The 23338-nt window shown below is 43.2% G+C and overlaps 1 protein-coding gene across 2 annotated transcripts in view; it reads left to right on the forward strand.

Annotated features, from left to right (window-relative positions):
• LOC101522868 (dehydrogenase/reductase SDR family member 4) overlaps nt 1-23338 on the forward strand; it is a 297343-nt gene that overhangs the window by 215937 nt on the left and 58068 nt on the right. The gene's annotated exons all lie outside the window — the stretch shown is intronic.

Here is a 23338-nt window from a genome sequence, read left to right on the forward strand (position 1 = left end):
GGTTTTAGGAGCATGCTACTAAATGCTTTAGCCTAGACTGTCTCCTAAAATCTCCAGAAGCCTCATGTTTTCATCTCTAACTCTGCAGATTAGGAAACCAAGACTTAGACCAATATGATAAAAGTGTTCTGCGGGAAATTGCCATTTCTTGAGCCAGAACTGAGGCTCAGTCATAGGCATTTGGCTCAGCAGCTAAGTAGCTCTTCGGTGTGTCCACATCATGTATCAGAGTGTTTGGCTGAGTCCCAGCTCTGTCACCTCACATCCGGCTTCCTGCTCACAGTGCAGATGACAGCTTAAATATGTGGGTCCCCGCCACCATATGAGTGACCCTGGCTGAGTTCTTGGCTGCTAGCATTTGGCTGTTATGGGCATTTGGAGAGCGAACAAGTGGATAGATCTTTCCTTCCCACTACTCTTCCCCAAACATCTGCTGCCTTTCTCCATTTCAAATAAATCTACACATAGAGAAGGACAATTATGGAGCATGTGTCTTTGCTCCTTCAAAACCCGCTCTTGGGGGCCTGGTGTGGCAGCATAACAGCTAAAATCCTTGCCTTGCATGTGCTGGGATCCCATATGGGCACCAGTTCTAATCCCAGCAGCCCCACTTCCCATCCAGCTCCCTGCTTGTGGCCTTGGAAAGCAGTTGAGGATGACCCAAAGCCTTGGGATCTTGTACCCACGTGGGAGATCCAGAAGAAGCTCCTGGCTCCTGGTTTCAGACTGGCTCAGCTCCAGTCATTGCAGCCACTTGGGGAGTGAATTAGCAGATGGAAGATCTTCCTCTTTGTCTCTCCTCCTCTCTATATATCTACCTTTCCAATAAAAACAAATAAATCTAAAAAAAAAAAACCCACCCTTGAAAGCAAGCTCAGAGACAGAGAGACAGCTCTTGGTTTTCTGTGTGGCTGCCCATGCAAGACCCTATAGACTACTATAGTACTCTTATCTTTTTTTTGACATCTCACATTTTCTAAATCTTAGCAGACTTTCATGTGTACTCCGACATGGAAAGTAGCTAGACATTTTGGTTTGCACAACTGCACATGTGTGTAGGGGTGTTTATACACTGATGTTGCATATTTCAAGCTTCACAGGGAACATATCATTATTTTTTTTAAAGATTTATTTTTATTACAAAGTCAGATATACAGAGAGGAGGAGAGACAGAGAGGAAGAGCTTCCGTCTGATGATTCACTCCCCAAGTGAGCCGCAATGGGCCGGTGCGTGCCGATCTGATGCCGGGAACCAGGAACCTCTTCCAGGTCTCCCATGCGGGTGCAGGGTCCCAAGGCTTTGGGCCGTCCTCGACTGCTTTCCCAGGCCACAAGCAGGGAGCTGGATGGGAAGTGGAGCTGCCGGGATTAGAACCGGCGCCCATATGGGATCCCGGGGCGTTCAAGGCGGGGACTTTAGCCGCTAGGCCATGCCGCCGGGCCCGGAACATATCATTATTGTCAATATTTCCCTTTCTATTTTAACCAGCTTGATTCTAAGATTAGTTTGTTCTTGGAAGACTCATTTAGCGAATTTTCATTGCTCTTAAGTTCAACTAAAGTACAAACTGCTTTTAGCAAAACAAGATGTCATAAATAAAACTTGGTTGAAATACAAGAGTTTAAGTTCTAACACAACTTAACCTGGGAGCAGTGAGCTCCTTTTCCTCCTCCCCTAACTCTGAAGAGATTTCTTTGGGACAGGTTCACCTGTGTTTTGTCAAACACAAGAATCTTTATATTTCAATCTCCATTTGATGTTGGGATCCCCTCTGCAATCTCCTTGTAAAGGGGCTCTTACGGTCTCTGACAAAATAATTTTAGCATTAGGAACTCACTATCTCTCCTGCCAGTATGTTTCATCTACAGTCAGCTCTGGATACTTGAGATTATTTCTTAAAGACAGCTACAAAATCTCTCCCTATAACTTTCCCAACTGTCTCAGGATCACACTTACCAGTGATTCTCTCCTCCCCTTGACAGACCCTGCAATGGTAATACAGCTGTGTTAGCCACACCCATCCCACTTTGGTCAGCTCACTTCCTGGTTACACATCCCTAGCTCCTCCTTTAAGTACCTTTGATCCTCCAGTGAGTAACATTTTGCAGCATCACCCTTCCCACCAGCAATATATTGATTCTACTACAGCTGGAAACACGAGTATTAGCAAAATCTGCAGTCCACATTTTTTCTGAACTCCTAGTTCACCCATTGTTTATAAGCTTAAACTGTTTCTGGGGCTATATAAATCTCCAACTGTCCTGAAGCGCACTCGGGCATCACCTGCAAGCCTCACTGAGGGCAGGCTGGAACACACAGGTGGAAGAGAGAGAAGATTCATGGGTCTCAGACCCTCTTGACTGATTGCAAAGAGATAGCCTTGGACCCAACTCTGGTTGGATGTATTACAGGGCTGTGCTCCAAGGCAGGATTGGGGAAGGAAACTTGCATCTGAGGAGTAAGAGGAGGAGAGAGAGCGCTGATTCCCCCTTGGCAGGCATCATAATCAGGCAGCCCCACTCCTCACCTAAAGCTGCCCTCTAAATGCTAGCGTCACTATCCTTGAGGGATTGAGCCAATGTTACCTTCAGTGGAATGTTCCTTAAGATGACGCTTGCTTGGCCTCCTCCCTTTCCTGACCCCACTTTTTTTTTCAGCTTGATTGATTTATTTACTTATTTGAAAGGCAGAATTAGAGAGGATGAGGGGAATGAAGAAAAAGATATCTTCCATCCACTGGTTCCCTCCTTCACTCCCCAAATGGCCAGCAGAGTCAGAGTTGAACCAGGACAAATCAAGAATCAAAAAACTCCACCTGGGTCTCCCACATGGGTGGCAGGAGTCCAAGCACTGGAATCATCTCCTGCTGTCTTCCCAAGTGTGTTAGCAGGGAGCTGGATCAGAAACAGAGCAACCAAGATGGGAACCAATGCTCTGATATGTGACACCTGTCTTCAGGAAGCAGTTAAACTGTACAACACTACCAACCCCTTCTGTTCCCACTCTCATCGCCCTTGGTTTTCTTATCCACAGAATATCATCTTTTTGTTTTTATGATATACCTCCATAAGGTCTGGGATTTCCCCAACTCCCCCCCCCCACCAAATTCCCATATCATCTTAATAAATCATTTTCACACATATCCTTTTCTAATTATCAAGTTTGGGAACCCATTCCCCCCATCTTACTTAATACCATCACTAGGGTCCTTGATGCCATTCAGTATGCTAGAATCCAGTCCTAAAGCTGTACTTGCTAGGACCTTGCTTGACACTGTGTCAGTTTTGTTTCTCTGGAAAGCAGACCCTGAGACAAAGACCAAGGTACAGATAGTTGATGTGATAAGTAATCTCAGAAAACAAGAATGGAACAGTAGCTTTAGTGGAATCCCTGCAGCATCTTCAATTGACTCAAGAATCAATTCCAGCAGAGATGTGATAATGGCCATTAAAAATTCCCTAAGTCTGTTACTGAGGGTGATGGTGAGAATCGCCATTCCAAGTTTCATGCCTTGGTTCCCAGCTCTGCGAATTCTTGCTTTCCAGGCTACAATGGCATATGATAGCAACAAAGGATTCAGAGTATATTTCTTATCTTGAACAATAGCACCCTAACCACATTGATTGTTCTCCCTAAATTGATCCCCTTATCCCAGTAGTCTATTACAAGGTCTAGAACACTGTGGTGGAGAGATGTATATAAGACCAGGGAAGCTCATGACTGTGTGTCTCTATCAACACTTGCTCACTGTGAAACGCAAAGCCTAATTCAAGAAAATGTTTTGATTCAATAACAGTACTTGACATCTTCTTAACAGTGGCATTGGCCAGGTGCTGTAGCCAGAATGCCAAACCCATACCTAAAATATATATCGATCCCAGTAAGAGTGAATCGCTACCCTCAGAGAGTTTCAATGTAACCAATTTGTGACTGCCTGACAAATGTCATTTTGAAGACTCACACCAGTCTCTACTACCAAAAAAAAACAGGAGTTATTTAGTGGTACCAATAGCAAAATGAGCCTTGGTGAGAAACTAAGCACTGGACAATGAGTCCCAACAAACTGGTGCAGACAGATCCACCAGTTTACAAGGACTCTGCTGGAGTGTATATATGGCTTGTGTCCTCTGAAAGTCAGATTAAAATTTGATTGACACTGTGGAACTATGGGAAATGGCGGGCTTAAGTGGTGATCAGATCATTAAGAGCCGCTGATGCCTTTAAAAAAAGATTTACTTTTTACTTGGAAGAATTACACATCTTTTTACTTGGAAGAATTACACACATCTAAATGATCACAACAGCCAGAGCTGAGCCACTCCAAAGGTGGGAGCCAGCAGTTTCTTATGGGTACCCCACATGGATGCAGGGTCCCAAGGCTTTGGGTCATCCTCTGCTTCTTTTCCAGGCCATAAGCATGGAGCAGGATGGGAAGTAGAGCAGCCAGGACACGAACTAGTGCCCATAGGTGATGCCAAGGCCACAGGCAGAGGATCAGCCAGCTACATCACTGCGGCCTCACATTGATGACAGTTTATGGGCTCCCTCTTGTGAGGATGGGTTGTTACACAGTAAGGCCTCTCCTCATATTTTACCTCTTCTATTCTTGCCCACTTGAATTTCTGTTTTCCACCATGAGTTGAATCTACGCAAGGCTTTTTGGGAAGGGAATCAGCAGATGGAAAAAACTTTCTTTCTCTCCTTCCTTCCTTTGCTCCCTCCCTCCCCCACTCCCCTCTCTTTAAATCTGCCTTTGGTGAAAAAGCAAAAACAAAAAACAGGGGCCCAGTGCAATGACTCAATGGCTAAATCTTTACCTGACAAGCACCAGGATCCATGTGGGTGCCGATTCATATCCCAATTGCTCCACTTCCAATCCAGCTCTCTGCTTACAGCCTGGGAAAGCAATAGAGGATGTCCCAAAGCTTTGGGACTCAAAAGAAGCTTCTTGCTCTTAGCTTTGGATCAGCTCAGTTCCTGCTGCTTGCCGCCATTTAGGGACTGAACCAGCAATGGAAGATCTTTCTCTCTGGCTCTCCCTCTCTCTGCCTATCTAATCTGCCTTTCCCATAAAACATTTTTTTAAACAATAAAAACAAACAAATTTCATAATAAAAACAAAAACAAACAAATTTCTTTAAAAACTGCAACTATTGCAAGGGGATAAAGCAATTAAGAGAACAAGTCTCAGAGAAGACCTACAGGGTGGAATGAACAGATGAGGGTTTCAAAACTATCAGGATTAATATGTTAAAATATCTATTGAAAAGGTGGTTAGCATAAATGAACAAATGGGAAATTTCAGCAAAGAGATGGAAAGCACAGGAAAGATCCCAACAGGAATGTTAGGAATAAAATCACTGCATCAGGGATGAAGTATCCAATTTATTCTATACTTTCAAGAGTCTCATTAGTGAACTCAAATTGGTATTAAAACAATTGATCAACTGGAAGATAAGGTTAATAGAAAGTACCCAAATTGAAAAAAAAAAAAAAGAAAGAAAAAAGAATGAAGGAAGGACAGGAAATCCACAAATAGTGAGTCAGGGTAATCAATCTTACATATGTGGAATTGTAATCCCAGAATGTAAGAGTGAGGAAGCAGAGCAGAAGCAATATTTGAGTAATAATGACTGATCAGCTCTCAAAATGAATCAAGATACCAAACCAGCATTACAACAATATTAAGGAACTTCATGCAGAATAAACACAGATAAACACACACACATACGCACATGCATTGACATTCAAATTCCTATAAACAAAAAACAAACAGGAAATTCTAAGGGCAATGCTAAAAGAAATACTATGTTCCGAGGCTTATAGATGACTTCTCAGTTGTTAAAACAACTCAACAAACTTGTTGAAATTTTATTGACTCTATAGAGCAGTTTGAGAATTCATATGATATTGAATCATCCAACCATAGAGACTTCTTTCTCCATTTAGTAAAATTTTCTTTGATGTTTATCAGTAATTTTAAACAGATATCTGCACAAGGGCTTGCACATGTTTTTGCTTGCTTTATTCTCAGTTATTTACTTTTTAAATGTGTTTATTTGAGACAGAGAGAGAGACAAGAAGAGGGAATCCTCACCCAATGTCTCACTTCTCAAATGACCACAACAGTTAAGAAACCAGCTGAATGCCAGAAATTCAATCCCTATTTCCCAAATGGATGGCAGCAACCCAGTAACTTGAACCATCTCCACTAGAGTTGGCATTGGAAGGAAGCTTGAGTCGCCAACCACAGCCAGATAGTTGAATCCAGGTACTAGAATATAGGACATGAACATTTTAGTCACTATATTGCATACCTGCCCTTATTTGTTATTGTTATGCCACTATTAATGGCAGCTCTTTAAAAATTGTTTTCTAACTCTGTTGCTAATATATAACACTAAAAATGATTTCTCCATATTGAGCTTGTTCTGGCAACTTGATAAAGTTATTAATTTGCATTTTATTTTTTTGGAAGAAGTAATTTAATGCATTCAAAAGTAACAAATACATAACACTTACATAACATATTCCCTAACAACATACATAACATTTACATAACAGATATATAACAAATACATAAAATCACATTTTATGAAAGGAAACCTGTTTACAAAACAATTGAGTAAGAAAATGTACTATGTTGTAAAAGTTCTATTTGTTAATTAATTAACTTGAAAGGCAGAGTGGCAGATAGAGAGAGAAGCAGAAAGAGAAAATATGCATCTACTGGTTTACTCCTCAAATGATTACAAGATAAGGTGGGGTTGCATCATAGCTGTGAGCCCACAGCTCGATCAGAGTCTTCTCCAGAAGTGACAGGAGGCTATCAGCTACTGCCTTTCTAGAAGCATTAGCCAAAAGTTACATCAGAAGCAGAGTAACTGAAATTCAAACCTGTATTGGGATGCAAACTTCCCAAGTGGTGCCTTAAACTGCGATGCCTCAGCGCCCAGCCCAGCCCACCCAACCTAGCAATATTTTGTGCCCTATAAATCTCTTTACTGTCTGGCTTAATGGAATGCATCTGGATTTTCACACCTGTTTCTATATTTGCTGTGCTACAATATATTGGAAAAAGTGCTAACTTTGCATTAAAATGTAGTTAAGAAAGGGGCAAATACCCCAGTAACTTTTTGATATATTTATGAATACTTTTCCTTGATACTAAACCAAAATTCAGAGTGATCATTTCTCTCTAAAGATTAAAAACATTGTAGATGAAAAACTACATCAATAAACTTCTCTTACTCTGTAATCTTTTTTATCATTTTTTCTTTCTTTCTTTCTTTTTTAACAATTTTACATAGTTGATTAGGGTACAAAGGGTCAAGGGCTACAGGAAAGTGGGTAAGACCATCATTTCCACACTAATATCATTATTTTCCCCCTGTATCTGGAGTCAGGGGAGAAACAAAGGGAGAAGCCCCACCCAGCCTCCCACCAAGACTTGCTCGAGCAGTTTTGATAGTTCAACAGTTCTGAACTGCTGCCAACCTTGCCACTCCAAACGCGATGAAATCTCTTCAGAATCCACTGGCTAACAGTCTCTTCATGGTTGGGGTTCTGAGATAAGCAGTTCAGAACTGCTGATCCCCAAAGAAACTTCATCTGAAGTTATTCCAGACCTGATTCTTGTGTGTGCTTGCCAGTACAGGGTCCGACACGATCCATTGCCCCAATCAGTTTACACATATGCTGGTCGTTGCAATTGCTGGGTCAGTTCTGTTTCCAGCCCTGCCTTCCACTTGAACCAATGGGCGTTGCAGTCCAGGTCGATCCTACCCACTGCATACTCAGCCCTCACACAAACCAGTGGGAGATGCAGCCTAGTTGGGGCAACTCCCCATAACCCCCACCAGGCCTGCCCCCTACCCTGGTTCCCATGCCAGTATGTACAGCAGACTTGTTCAATCTGTCCCACATCTCATTTATGTCAATGGGCATTGAAGCCTAGTTCAACCCAACCAACCCTACTATCCAGCCCACACACATAATGGTGGGTGTTGTTCTGTTTAGCCACCCTTGCCCCTGTCCTGGTTTTCATGCTCTCCAGTGGGAGCAGTAACCCAAGAGGGAGATGCTCACTATTTCCCTTCTAGGCCACACCCACTCCTGGATTATGCACTCTCCAGGTGGTTCTGCAGTTTAACTTGACAGATTTAGCCCCCAGTGCCAGCCTCTGCCAGCTGATGCTGCAGCAAAGCCCAACCAACCCTTACCCACTCTAATTTTTGCTTGTACCAGTAGGAACTGTCAACCCAGCCTGGCTTTTCCCTGATCTACCTTACAATGAGGCCCACAGATGTTGTATCCCTGCCTGGTCTGGTTGGCCCCCATGCCAACTCACACTCTCCAGTGGGAGTGGTTGTCCAGCAGGGGAGCCCACATTCCCCCTTTGCTCCCTCCCTCCCTGGTTCTCATGTGTGCTGTTTGGGCGCTGCGGCCACATATGGTACGGGTCACCTCACCTTGGCATTCCGTAATGTGCACTGGTTTGTGTCGCGACTGAACCTGGCCCAACCCACACTCTGTTCTGGTACTCGGATTCACCAGCAGGTGATGTGAACTGGTTCAGCCTGGTCTGCCCCTGACCAATGCCATATGTATGCCAGTGGGTATCTTTCTCTGGCCTGGTCTGGGTTGCTCCCTATCATGGTTCTTGTGCTCAACTGCAGGGACTGTGTCCTGACAGAGCAGTTTATCAAGCTCCTCCATCAGAACCTCCCCCTATGCCAGATCTTGCACATACTGGTGGGTCCATGAGCCAGCCATACTTAATTTACCTCCTGTCCTGGTAGGAACAGTGGTCTTTCCTTGATGGCCTTCAATCCATTCCAGTTCTTACTGTTGGATGTTTCAGCCCAGCCAAGGCTCATCCATACCCAGACATTGCTCACACATGTGGCAGTGACCTAGCCTAGTCCATCCTACATCTAACCAGGTTCTCCAGAGCACTAGATGGTGCTGGTGTCTAGCCTGGTTAGGTGTACCCAGCCCCAGGTCACACTTGTGCCAAGGGAGATTGCAGCCATATCCAGACCAGAACGCAGCCTCCACTCCAGGCCCCACACTCTCGCGTGGGAACCCCAACCCAGCAAGGGTGTACTCTCACAGCTCCCCAACCGAACAATTCCCAGCCCTAGATTATGCATGTGCCAGTGGTTGCTCTGACCTAGTTGGCTTAGCCCCTCACCTATCTCAGTGCTGTGGTCTAGTATCCCTGGCTCATGCAGACCAGTCAGTGTCAAGAGCCTAGCTCAGCATGACCTGTGCTCCATCCTGATTTCTGTTCTTCCTTGTAAGTTGAGGTTTGCTCAATCCTGCCCAGTTCCGCCCCCTTCAAGTTGCAGCTCGGCCCACTCCACATCCTATTTTAGGATCCACATTCGGGTGCTGTTGCCTTGACCTGCCACGACTCTTGTCGGTTCCTTTACGCATCAGTGATGGCAGGTTCCATGGTCACACCTAGCTCAGCCCATCACCACCCCAGCTTGTGAGCAACCAGTGGAACTTGTACTTCCACAGGGTTGAGTCCACACATCCCCCAAAGAATCAACCCCCCGACCTGGTTCTCTTGTGTGCTGGTTAGTGTCTTGACCCTGCCAAGTGTGACCTATCCACTGTTCCACCACTCAGTCAGGTGCTGGTACCTAGCCCTGCCAGACAGACCCCCCCCCCCATCCATAGCTTTCGTGTGGACTGATATATGGCAGTCAGTGATGTTCTATGCTAACAACCTGTCTCAGGATTCCCATGTGGGCTGGTGAATCAGTTTGGCCCAAATAGATCTTATGGATTCTCCCCTCCAAACCACCAGATCTCAGTCCCCACCTTTGCCAGAAAGTTCCATGACCCCATCGTTGAGAATCACCCAGAATTCATCCCTCATCTACACTCATACTGACCTTATCCATGGATGTCCCTAGGTAGCAATTATATATCCTAAAAACCCCAGAGCTTGCTGCCAGGTGGCCAGCAGACAAAGCCTAGCACCACTTGGTGTGCTGGCCAAACCTAGGACTCAGTCACTGCCTGGCAGCAGTGACTTGGGCCTGAGTGCCCAGCATTGGGTCCAGCCTGGCTGGGGCACCCCCCACAGCCACCACACTGTAAGGGGCTCCATTTGCCCCAACCCCACAGCCAAACACTGCTAATTTGTATTACATTTAAATGGATTGTTATGGAGTGTCTAAGTATGCAGTCATTAGATAATTCATGAATAATAACATTTTATTTATTCCTTTGCAAAAGTTATACCCTTCAGCCATTCTCTTGCTTTACTGTGTTAAATAAGATCTCCAATGCAATGCTGAAAAGATGTAGTACTTTTTTGGACATCATTGTCTTGTTCCTAATCTTAAAGGCAAACCTTTAAAACGTTTCATCAAGGGAGCCTGGCACAATAGCCTACTGGCTGAAGTCTTCGCCTTGCATCTACTCATCTACTGGTATTCCATATGAGTGCCAGTTCTAACCCCAGCTGTTCCACTTCCCTTCCAGCTTCCTGCTTGTGGCCTGGGAAAGTAGTCAAAAATGGCCCAAAACCTTGGTCCCTGCACCGATATAGGAGAGCTGGAAAAAGCTTCTGGCTTCTGGCTTCTGGCTTCAGATCAGCTCAGCTCCACCCATTGAGATCACTTGGGGAATGAAGCAACAGATAGAAGATCTTTTTCTCTGTCTTCTTCTCTCTGTAAATCTGACTTTCAGATTAAATAAATAAATAAGTAAATAAATGTAAAAAAAAGTTTCATCAAGGGATTATCATGGTGGCTCAATGGACTAACCCTCCACCTGCAAGCACTGGCATACTATATGGGGCAAATTTGTGCCCCAGCTGCTCCACTTCCCATCCAGTTCTCTGCTTACATGCTGGGAAAGCAGCAGAGGGTAGTCAGATGCTTTGGGACCCAGCTTTAGACTGATTCAGCTCTGACTGTTGTGGTCACTTGAAGAGTGAACCAGCATTTGGAAGATCTTTCTGTTTCTCCTCTGTCTAAAAATATGCCTTGCCAACAAATAAACAAATAAATCTTTTTTTAATGTTTCATCAAGCCCATATGTGAATGTGAGGCAATGGGAACTCTCATTTACTTATGATAGGAACATAAATTCATAAATGATTCTAAAAATAATTATTAGCTATTAGAACTAAAGATATACTCTATGACCTAGAAATTATAATTATATAATTTTATATATACATAGAGCAAATAGACTGCAAGCACATGTACACTAGGAGATTTGATGTTTTGTAACACAAAGTTCATAGAAACCAAAAATTAAATGCAATATGAAGTTATGAAGTTCCATCTGCAGTAGAATGACTAAATGGTGGTATAGCTATATAATTAATTATAAACGTTGTTGGACGTAACAAGTAACTCCAAAACTTAATGGTTTAAGAGAACAAACTTTAATTTACCATACTATAGATTAGCAATGTGACTGAGTTTAGTTAGGAGGTTCTTCTGGCTTTGGTTGAGCTGCCTCATGCATCTGTGACCAGCAATGGGTCAGCTTTACTCATCTTGAATAGACTCACATCTCTGAGGCTGCAGCTCAGGAAACCAGGAGAGCTCAACCATGGTCCACAGATGTCATTATGCAGCAACATGCCACAGACTTGGTCACATGGTGGAGCTGGGATCTCAGGCTGCAGAGCAGAAGCACAAAGCTCACTGGAGGCCTATGACCAGAGTTGGCACCTGGTCACTTCTATCACATCCTACTAGCCCCAGTAAATCACAATGCCATCCCAGACTCAAGGGATGCAATCTTGCCTCCAGACTGGAAGAAATTTAATGTCACACTGCAGAAGGCTTGAGATGAATGAAGGATTATGGGTAGTTCTTTAACCTACCACAAAAAAAAATGAAATGAAAATAAATTGCTGTTACATACAACAACATGGATGAATCTCATAAATCATGTTGAATGAAATAAACCAGGCATACAAGAAGTTCACGGGGAATTGGAGTGCCCTCGCAGGCCAAGAACTCTGAGGTCATCCATTCCCTATCGGATACATAACTAGGTAGGACACCCCACCTAAAACTGTTCTGCGCCTCAGTTGTTAACATATGGCTTGTTTGAGGTATGAGCCTGTTTGGACTATCCTAAATTTTGTGTAGTTCAATAGAAATCACGCTTGAATACTTTAAGCTGCTAAATATATAAATGAAAATAGACACGATGTAGCTGAATAGTACCATATAACTATTTTAAGGTATATAGCAGCAGGTTGTGTATAAACTATAATTGAGATGTCAATAAAGTTGTTTCAGTATGTGGTTAAGAACTTGCGTTTTCTAACATACTGGTCACTCAATACCATGTCAATTAACTTCATGATGTTGTAAATTGCTGTTGGAGTTGTGCAGTGGCTTTTCATTGGAGGGGATGATATTCTGCCAGCCCTATTTTCAGACCAGGGATGGTTTTCCAATGAAACTGTTGAATTTATCTGGACAATAAGATGCTGGACTCTGCATGGTCCATGCCCGCAATGAAGGAATCATGACTGGTTATGATCTGTACTACTGTAACAATGTGGAGGAATTCAATGGGGGGGGTGGTTTGGGGGAACCCCAGAGCCTATGAAACTATGTCATAAAATGAAATAAATGTAGTTTTTTTTAAAAGAATCTATGAAAAAAGTTTCAATAAAACACAAAAATAATAATAATAAATAAACCAGGCATAAAAAGAATGTGTAGCATATGGTTCTTTTGTATAAAGTTTGGAAGCAGACTAAACCATTACAGGGTTTATAGATGCATGGGAGAACGGTTACTTGAAGTACAGTAGAAAGCCATCATGACCAAAATGAAACATGCAGGGACTTCAAGTTCCTAACAGTTATCACTTCTTAATCTTGAGTGGAATAACCTAAGTAATCATTTTAACTCATAAAGTGGTAGATTTGCATTTTGCATATCTCTCTTTACACTCTATCTCATTATTTAAAAATTAATGGTGGTGGGCCTGGCACGGTGGCCTAGTGGCTAAAGTCCTCGCCTTGAATGTGCCTGGGATTCCATATGGGCGCCGGTTCTAATCCTGGCAGCTCCACTTCCCAGCCAACTCTCTGCTTGTGGCCCAGGAAAGCAGTCAAGGACGGCTCAAAGCCTTGGGACCCTGCACCCACATGGGAGACGGAGGAAGTTCCTGGCTCCTGGCTTCAGATTGGCACAGCACCAGCCATTGTGGTCACTTGGGAGTGAATCATCGGATGGAAGATCTTCCTCTCTGTCTCTCCTCCTCTCTATATATCTGATTTTGCAATAAAAAAAAATCTTTAAAAAAAATTTAAGTGTCCCACTAGCACAAGAACAAAAATTGGACAAACACAATGGAATAAAGAACCAAGAGTTTATAACCACAGATGAGGATTTGGTACCCAGTAAATGCTATCTTTAAATTTAATGACAAAAGCACACATTGCATAGAAGATGGTATTATAAAAACTGTCTCCCTGAAAGGGAAGAAACTAAACTGTATCCCTACCTACCAGAGTACACTGGAGAGCTGTGGGAGGATTAACAACAGCAAGGTGAAAGGTTAGAAGCTAATGGCAAATATTGTGCTTTAATATCTCCCTCGCATATAGTGCAATGAAGCACTTACAAGAACAAAAAGAAAGAGCAAACCCTAAGGTCACAACTGATGGAGTTAATTGCATCCAAATAAAAAGTGTGTTCAATGAAAGACATCAACACCAAACAGATGAGGGGCCAGCATTGTGGAGAGGCATTTAGGTGGCTGCTTGGAATGCCAGCATTTCTGTTGGAGTGCCAGTCAAGTCCCAGTTACTCTGCTTCTGATCCAGCTCCCTGTTAAGGTGGAGTCCCTGGTCCCTATCACTCATGTGGGAAACCCAGAAGGAGTTCCTGGTTCTTGGCTTTAGGCTGGCCAATCCCAGCTCTTGTGTGGCTCAGCCCCAGTTCAGTCATTTGGGAGTGAACCAACAGACAGAAGATTCTTTATCTCCCTCTCTCTGTCACATTGTCTTCCAAATAAATACAGCTTTTTAAAAAATAGATATGAATGAGATTGAGTATATTCCTATCCACTTATATGTCATTTATATTTTTCCTGTGAACTCTCTGCTCTTTTAACTTTGTTTCGGAGCTGTTTTGCTTTCTTGTTCATTTGTACAAGGGTTATTTTGCAAATTGAGGCAATTAGCCATCTTATCATATGTTCTGCAATTACGGTTTCACAGTCTGTCTTGCCTTTTGCCAAACAGAAGTTTTAAATTTTTGCATAGTCAAACTGATCAATCTGTTCCTCTATGGTTTCTGTGGAACAGATATTTTAAGTCTTGGAAGTTTAAGTGTTTTTCCAAGATGATTGACTGGCATGTTTGGGGTGAAGAGGGAGGAGGGGAGTCATTGAGACAATCATAACATACATGCAAAGAATTGAAAGGAAGAAGTGGGGGCAGTGTGCTGATGGTAGTAGGAAGAGCCATCATGCTGAGGTCAATTTCGAGGGCAGCACCATTCATGGGGACATGTAGGGTCCACCTGCCTCCAGGCAGCCCAGAGCTATACCTATGAGTGTGAGCAGACCAGACTGGGCCCAGGACATGAGATAGCACACCTAGCACAGGCTTCACTTACTCTAGGATTCCCCTGAGTAAGTCATTATCATCTGTGCTTTAGGGGCTATTTCAAAATAAAATGTCTTTACTAAATAAATAAAATATGACGTATTTATAATATGGTGCCTATAGATTGGCTTTCTCCACCAGAGTTCCAAGGAAGATTAAGGTTAAAATATTTACTTACTTACTTACTTATTGATGCCAGCTTGAATAGTCTCAGTGAGTCTAAGTGTTTGCCAAACTTATTTATTTTTCAAAAACGACCAACTCATAGCTTCTTTCATCTTTTCTCTTGTTTTTGTTTTCTATTTTATTTATTTCTGTTTTAACCTTTATTTCTTTCCTCCTGTAAACACTGCTTTAATTTGTTTTTCTTTTTCCAGTCCTTGAGATAGAAATGTAGATTGCTGATATGAAATCATATTTTTGTCTTAATACAGGCATTTATAGCTATAAAGTTTCTCTTAAAACAGCTTTTGTTGCATTTCATAAGTATGGTACTCTATGTTGCCATTTTTGTCTGTCTCAAAATATATTCTAATTTCCCTTTTTATTTCTCTTTTGATCCGTTGCTTATTCATTTAGAGGCTGGCATCATAATACAGTAGGATAAGCCTCTGCCTGCAGCATCCCACGTGAGCACTAGTTCAAGTTCTAGTTGCTTCACTTCTGATCCAGCTCCCTGTTAATGTGCCTGAAAAGCAGTGGAAGATGGCCCAGATCCTTGGGACCCTGCACCCACATGAAAATTCCTGAGGAAGCTCCAGACTCCTAGCTTTGAATCAGCCCAACTCCAGCTGTTGCAGTCATTTGGGGAGTGACCCAGTAAATGGATGATCCCTTCCTCTCTCTCTCTCTCCTTTTATCTATATAAACAAATAAAAAAAATATTTTTTAATTCCAAGTATATTATTTAACTTACACAATCTGTTCCCATTGCATAACCTAGAAGTGAATACATTTTTTGAATCACACAACCTACCAAGAGTGAATCACAAATAAATGAAAAAATCTGAACTGACCAATAATAAGCAAAGCAATCAAATGGGTCATTAAGCACCTCTCAACAAAGAAAAATCCCAACAGCAGATGCTTCACAAGTGAATTCTACCAAACATTTTGAGAAAAATTTATGGCAAGTCTACTCAGATTCTTCAAAAAAATTGGAGTCAGAGGGAACACTTCCAAACCCACTTTACCACAACAGCATTTGTACCCTGACACAAAAACCAGCAAAAAACACTAAAAGAAAAGAGAACCACAAGCCATGATCCCAAACGAAGACAGATGCAAAACTTCTCATCAGATCATTAGCCAACCCAACTGAACAGCACATTAGAAGGATCACTCATGGTGGTCAAATGGGATCTAGCCGCAGGATGCAATGGGATCAACAGATGCAAATCAATGAGTAGGCTACAACATACAACAGAATGAAGAATCAATAAGTAGGGCATAACACATAACAGGATAAAGGATTAAAAAATGATCATATCAATAAATGCAGAAAAGTCACTTGACAAAATACCGTATATTTCCATGACAAGCACTTTAAACAAATTAGATGTAAAAGTGGTGTATCTTAAACCAATAAAAGCCATTTATGATAAGTCCACAACTAACATCATACTCAACAGTGAAAACTTGGGCCCAGCACGGTGGCCTAGTGGCTAAAGTCCTCGCCTTGAATGCACCGAGATCCCATATGGGCATCCGTTCTAATCCCAGCAGCTCCACTTCCCATCCAGCTCCCTGCTTGTGGCCCAGGAAAGCAGTCACGGACAGCCCAAAGCCTTGGGACCCTGCACCTGTGTGGGAGACCTGGAGGAAGTTCCTGGCTCCTGGCTCCAGATCAGCGCAGCACCAGCCGTTGCGCTCACCAGACGGAAGATCTTCCTCTCTGTCTCTCCTCTTCTCTGTATATCTGACTTTGTAATGAAAATAAAATAAATCTTTAAAAAAAAACAGTGAAAACTTGCAACTTTTTCCTTAAATCAGGAGTAAAACAAGAAAGTTCACTCTTGCCTCCTCCTATTAGCAGTACTAAATATCCAAACCAAACAATTAAGTAAGAAAAAGAAGTAAAAAGCTTCAAATTAGAAAACAAAGAAGTAATATTGTCTCTGTTTACAGATGATGTGGTCATATATGTAGAAAACCCGAAGACTCTTCCCTCAGGGTAAGTACACCATGAGGGAACTTGGGAACTGGGTTAAAATTCCTAACTCCGCCCAGCTGCTAATATCTTGTGGCAGGGTGAATTTGGGAGGGGTTCGGGCCTTGGGATTCAGGGGCAAGTGCCGCTCCTCAGTGTGGCGGCTGTGGGGGGTGCCCCTACCGGGTCGGACCCAATGCTGGGGGCTCATGCCAAAGACACTGCCGCAAGGCAGTGAACGAGTCCTCGGCCTCCCCCAGGACCCAAGAGGGCTCTTCCCTCAGGGTAAGTACGCCATGAGGGAACTTGGGAACTGGGTTAAAATTCCTAACTCCGCCCAGCTGCTAATATCTTGTGGCAGGGTGAGTTTGGGAGGAGTTCGGGCCTTGGGATTCGGGGGCAAGTGCAGCTCCTCACAGTGTGGCGGCTGTGGGGGGTGCCCCTGCCGGGTCGGACCCAATGCTGGGGGCTCATGCCAAAGACACTGCCGCAAGGCAGTGAAAGAGTCCTCGGCCTCCCCCAGGGCAGCCAGTGCACCATGTGGTGCCAGGCTCTGCCTGCTGGCCGCCCGGCCAGGGAGCTCTGGGGTATTGGTTGTCTGAATCGCTGCTTAGGTAGCCACTTGAGTCAAGGACGCTAAGTCACACTGTCTAAGGCAGAGGCCAGGACAAGTGAGGGACTGAGATAAGCTGAGTCAGAGCAACCACTGGCAGGCGCATGATCTACGGCTAGGAACAGGCCCAGTTGGGGAGGTAACGGGACACCTTAACTGGGTTGAGGTTCCCACCAAGGGGCGTATGTGCGGGAATGAGGGCTGCATTCTATCTAGGAAACAGTTGTAGTCACCCGAGGCACTAGTGTGGGCTGGGATTGGATGCACCAGGCCAGTTCAGATCCTAACACCATCTGGTGTCATGGAAAACCAGAGGGTAGATGTGGGACTGATTAGGCTGGGTCTCACACCCCTCTTGAGCCATGCGTGAGCTGTATGTGGGTATGGACGAGCCATGGCTGGGCTGAAACATCCAACAACAAGAACCAGAATGGGGTGAAAGCCAGCCAGGAAAAGCCACTGTTCCTGCTAGGACAGGAGGTGAACTGGGTAGGGTTGGCTCAAGGACCCCCTGGCATGTGCAAAATCTGCCATTGGGAGGGGTTCTGATGGAGGAGCCTGGGCAACTCCTCTGGCAGGACACAGTCCCTGCAGGTTAGCACAAGAAGCATGATAGGAAACAGCCCAGAATAGGCCATGGAAAGTTTCCCACTGGCACACATTCAGCATGGGTCAGGAGCAGACCAGGCTGAATCAGTTCATGTCACCCACTGGCAAATCCGATCACCAGAACAGAGTGTGGGATGAGCCGGGTTTGGTCGCAACAAAACAAGTACACATTATGGAATGCCAGGGCATGGTTACCTGTACTGGATGTGAATTCAGCACCCAACCAGCACACGTGAGATCCAGGAAGGGAGGGGCAGAGCTGGCAGGGGGATTAAGGGGCTGGTCCCCTCGCCGGACAGCTACTCCCACTGGAGAGCGTGGGCTGGGATAGAGACAGACCAGACTAAGCAAGGCTACATCACCTGTGCGCTGCATTTGGACTAGACCAGGGAAAAGCCAGGCTGGGCTGATTATCCCTGCTGGTGCAAGCATAAATTAGAGTGGGTGAGGGATGTATGGGCATAGCCACAGAAGCTGGCACTGGGGACTAATTCTGTCAAGTCAAATCACAGAACCACATAAAGAGTACATAAACCGGGAAAGAGAGACCTGGGAGGGAAAAAGTGGGTTCCCCCTTCTTGGGTCACTATTCCCGTGGGAGGGCATGAAAACTAAGACGGGAGCTGGGATGGCTAGATAGAGAGGCACTCAACAACACCCGTGAGGGCTGGATTGTTGAGTTGGTTAGATAGAACTAAGCTTTAATACCCATTGACAAGTACAAGAGCCAAATGGGATGGGGGACAGACTGGTCTTCTGCTACACATACTGGCAAACCAGGGTAGGGGGCGGGCCTAGTGGGGGTTATTGTGGGTCGCCCCGACTAGGCTGCAGCTCCCACTGGTTGATGTAAGGGCCGAACCAGACTGGACTGCAACACCCATTGGTTCCAGTGCAACTCGGGACCGAAAACAGAACCAACCCAGCAATTGAAACCACCAGCTGATCAGGGTGATGGACTGTGCCGGGCCCTGTGCTTGCTAGAACATACAAGAAACTAGTCTGGGAATGCCTCAAAGTATCTTTGGAGAGCTTCCCAATCGAACTGCTGGACTCAGAACTCTAACCAAGAAAAGACAGAAGACAGAACAGGACAATCATTCATCTCAGCTATATGTTGGCAGCGAAATATGGGGCAAACGGAGACTTTGTGATGGACCATATCAATCAGTGGACGACCTCATCGAGCGAAACTGGCAGCAATTCATGACTGGAGAACTATTAACACCACTTGAGCACATATCTCAGAGCATGCCCCACATCCAGGACTTGGGGTGGGCGGGAAGCCGGGTGGGGCTTCTCCCTCAATGTCCCCCTTTACCTCAGATACATGATGGAAACAATATTGACATAATAGTATTACCCGCCTCCCTATCCCCCTGAACCTTTTTTTTTCTTTTTCTTTCTTTAACTGTAATTAACTATGTAAAGATTGTCAACAACAATACAATAAAATAGATAAAAAAAAAAAAAAGAAAAGAAAACCCGAAGAACTTCAGAATTAATTCAGTAAAGTTGCAAGATACAAAATCAGCACACAAAAACCATTTCTATACACTAATAATTTCTACACATTTTTATATTCTGTAAACCCTCGCAAATACAAAGATAAGTAACTTTAAATGTTTTTTAAGAAAAAAATTAAAAAGAACTTCTGGGGTCTGGCAGTGGCACATAAGGTTAGCCCTCTGCCTGTGGTGCCAGCAACCCATATGGGTGACAGTTCCTGTTCTAGCTGCTCCATTTTTTATCCAGCTCCCTGCTTTATGGTCTGGGAAACAGTAGAAGGTCCCCTCTCCACATGGGAGACCCAGAAGAAACTCCTGGATATTGGCTTTGGATCAGCTCAGCTCTGGCCTTTGCTGCCATTTGGGGGAGAGAGCCAGTTGATGGAAGCTCTCTCTTTCTAGATCTCTCTATATATAACTCATTCAAGTAAATAAATAAATCTTTTTTTAAAAAAAAGGAACTGCCATTTGTGGCAGTATAGATGACTTTGGAGGATATTATGTAAAGTGAAAAAAAAGCCAGACACAGAAAAACAAACACTGAATGAACTCAAATATGGAACCTAAAACAGCTGAAGTCATGGTATACAGGGTAGAACAGCAATCCTCATCGCTGGCAGTAGTGGAGCTAGGCAGATGGTGATCAAAGTGCACAACCTTCCAGTTATAAAATAAGAAAATTCTGGAGATTTTTCATTTTGATTATAATAATCATTAGATAATGTATATATTTATAAGATCACTACATTATACACTTTGAATTTATACCATACAAATTGTCAAATCAACCATATTTTGTTTTTAACTTTGCAAAATTGGGTTATGTTCAAGTTTGCCGGGGAGAAGCAAGAGCAGAGCAGCCCCTCATCAGCAAGTTCATTAGAGACCTTCAACCTCATGTGGCAGAGAGACTCAGAACTGCGGTCCATTGGTGGAGTCTACCTCAGTTCCTCGTGCAAGACAGAGGACACTGAGTTCTACCAAGCTCTCCATTGCACAGAGAGAGGTAGTAGACTGGCATGGCAGGCCTATCCTCTGACGTTCCCTCCCTAACCTTCCCCAACATATCACAGGGGCCCTGACAACCAAGACGTTCATCAGAAGCAACCATCTGTGCCTCCCAGCAAGCCCCAAGAGCTTTGCTATTGCAGATGTTATCAAATACGCCTTGCACAGACTAGAAATAAATTCTACTATAAACTTGCCCAAGTTCTTACAGCATTCTCATTTGTGTCCCATATGGGATTCCATTGAAGAGGCTAGTGTTCCAGTGCCCATCTACCTAACCCTATGGCCAGGTTGTTGGCCACTTCTCATGAGTCCACAAAAACAAACCAACAAGCATGTATTGCTCTTCAGTTCTCCGGGCACTGTAAGGCAAATAGCATGCAAGTCAACAGCTGCTATGTGTATGACCTTCTTTTACTGGAACCTCTTCAACCACCAAACTTAGTGTGGGATCCTTCCAAGCAGAATACCATTCACCTACCCTTGGAACTGCCATCCAAAAACCAAGCACCTCTTTCTTGGTTAGCATAGATGTCTTTACAGGGCATTGTCCACGTGGCAACAGGACCCACAAGTAGCTCCTCAAGTAGTTACAAATCCAGTCCTAAAAGAAAGGAGAACATCTGCTGGTGAATAGTGCTTATCCCTTTGCTTCCTCACCCCACCTACCCCCTATCATGTATCTGCATAGACCATGTCCATTTTGTTATTGAACTCTTTAGAGCACTGTCTCTCTTATTAGTGTTTTCCTGGCATCACTCAAGACATGACGGATACTTCAGATTTATGTCCTTCAGTCATACAAGCAATTCCCATTAATGCCAATAGCAGACTAGTACTTGTCTTTCAAATGGCATACATCTTACCACATTATCCAGGAATGTTCTGGTACAAAATCCCAGTGGTCACCTCTGGGTGGCACTCACAAGCTTTTGCAAGAGCCTCCAGTCTAAAACAGCATACTACAAACACTGCCTAAACCATGTATGAGTGTGAGTCTTAACAGCCCCAAAGTGTCAAGAAAGAAATTCCTTCTTGCAATAGACATGATCTGATTCTATTTTGTGCCTCCCCTCACTTCCCCACCTTCAAACACAGCATTCTTTTGGGGTAGTTTCAAAGAGAAGAACTAGCAATATTCCCAATATGGAATATGCATCCTCCAAAATCCACAGCAGTTTTAGTTACATACAGAATGTGATGGTTGTCTCCTGTGCAGGTCATTCCCCAGAATTCCACCATCGAGGCAGACCACTGGGCCTTTGCTACACTTACCAGCCAGCCCCTACTGGCCATGTCACTCTGGCATTTAGATCACATTACTTCAAACTTGGTTTTCAGTTTCAAGTACTAACATGACATCCATACAGCATACCATGATACTAACAATCTCAATCATTCCAAATCTCTTCTAATCAAATTAGGACAGCAGCTGAATTCAAATAAATGTAAATTGGAATATATATTATACAGCAAATATAAATATACAGTAAATATAAATTGGAATCCTTCCCACATGAAGGCAAGTAGCAATTGGATATTTTCCAAGATCAAGACAGAAAAAAAGTGAGACATGGCAAAATCAATCACTGAGTAGTAACCCTCAGAGCCTGTAGTATATTTTTTTCCTGTTGAAATATGTTAGGACTACTAACGCTATTGGTAGCACTACTTTATTCAAGTTCAATATTTCCCTGTCACTTTACATGAGCCCTCCATTTTACACATAAGCTATACAGGGTTACTGCATAAAACAATCATTGATACCTGCACTTCAGCTTTGAAGATTTCATTATTTTTGTTCAACTATATCTCTTATGTTGCTTCAAATTAACAATATGTAGGATTCAAATAGCTCTCACGACTGCTGTTTAGTATGCAAGGCTGATTTGGGGAAATAATTTGAATTGTTTCTTATTATTTTGCATTCTCTTATGTGTCCAATAAGCCTATTCCTTGGGAGCTGGGTCTAGCATTGCCGGTATCCGTTGATAACTTTAACCTCTAGAAACTTTAGCTTCAAATAACATGGCCCAGACACAGCTCTATACCATACGTTTAGTATCAAGGTCAATTTGGGGAAAGACTCAAATGTTTTCTATTTTGCAACACTAGGTAGGGGAACATTACCAGTCAAACATAGTATCCATCCCAATATTGTATTTGTGTAAAGGAAACACATGAAGCCATTTCAAACATCCCAGTTCTCATCAAAACATTCACTTTTATCCCATGATCCATTATTTATCCTCCCAATCTATGACCTCCAGTAGGACTTTACCAACAAATTTTGGACTCACAGTACATCAGAGTCCCTTACCAAGGTATCTCAAAAATCTCGCCTCTATATTTCCAGCCATTTTACTTACACAAGAACAGAAAGTCTTGAGTCTCCAGCTGCAATATAAGCTAGAAGACCCAGGCCTCTTGTCAATCTTCATCTTAATTGATCTGGTAGCTTATTGCCAATGGTGATTCAAGTTCAGGTTTCTCATTGTCACCTTTGCCTTCCAAATGTTTTCATTCTCCCAAATCAAAGTAAGTTCAGTAGAATCGTTTAAAGCCATTTAATACTGGAAGAGCCTAAAGGAATTCCCAAGATTTACCCAGATGTATTTTTAAATTTTTTTCAGATATTTTAAATCTATATGTTTATTACTTAAATTTTTAATTTTTCTGTTTCAGAACAGTTTTAAATTAACAAAATAAAAATTGTGAAATTCCCATACATAACACACCCAGCTTCCAATATTATTAAATATTTGTCATATCAACATATTATTAAATATGTATCAGAATCCATAAACCATAACCAATTTCTGCTAAATAGTTT

Source organism: Ochotona princeps, chromosome 6 (genome assembly GCF_030435755.1).
Source record: "Ochotona princeps isolate mOchPri1 chromosome 6, mOchPri1.hap1, whole genome shotgun sequence".
Lineage (NCBI taxonomy): Eukaryota > Metazoa > Chordata > Mammalia > Lagomorpha > Ochotonidae > Ochotona > Ochotona princeps.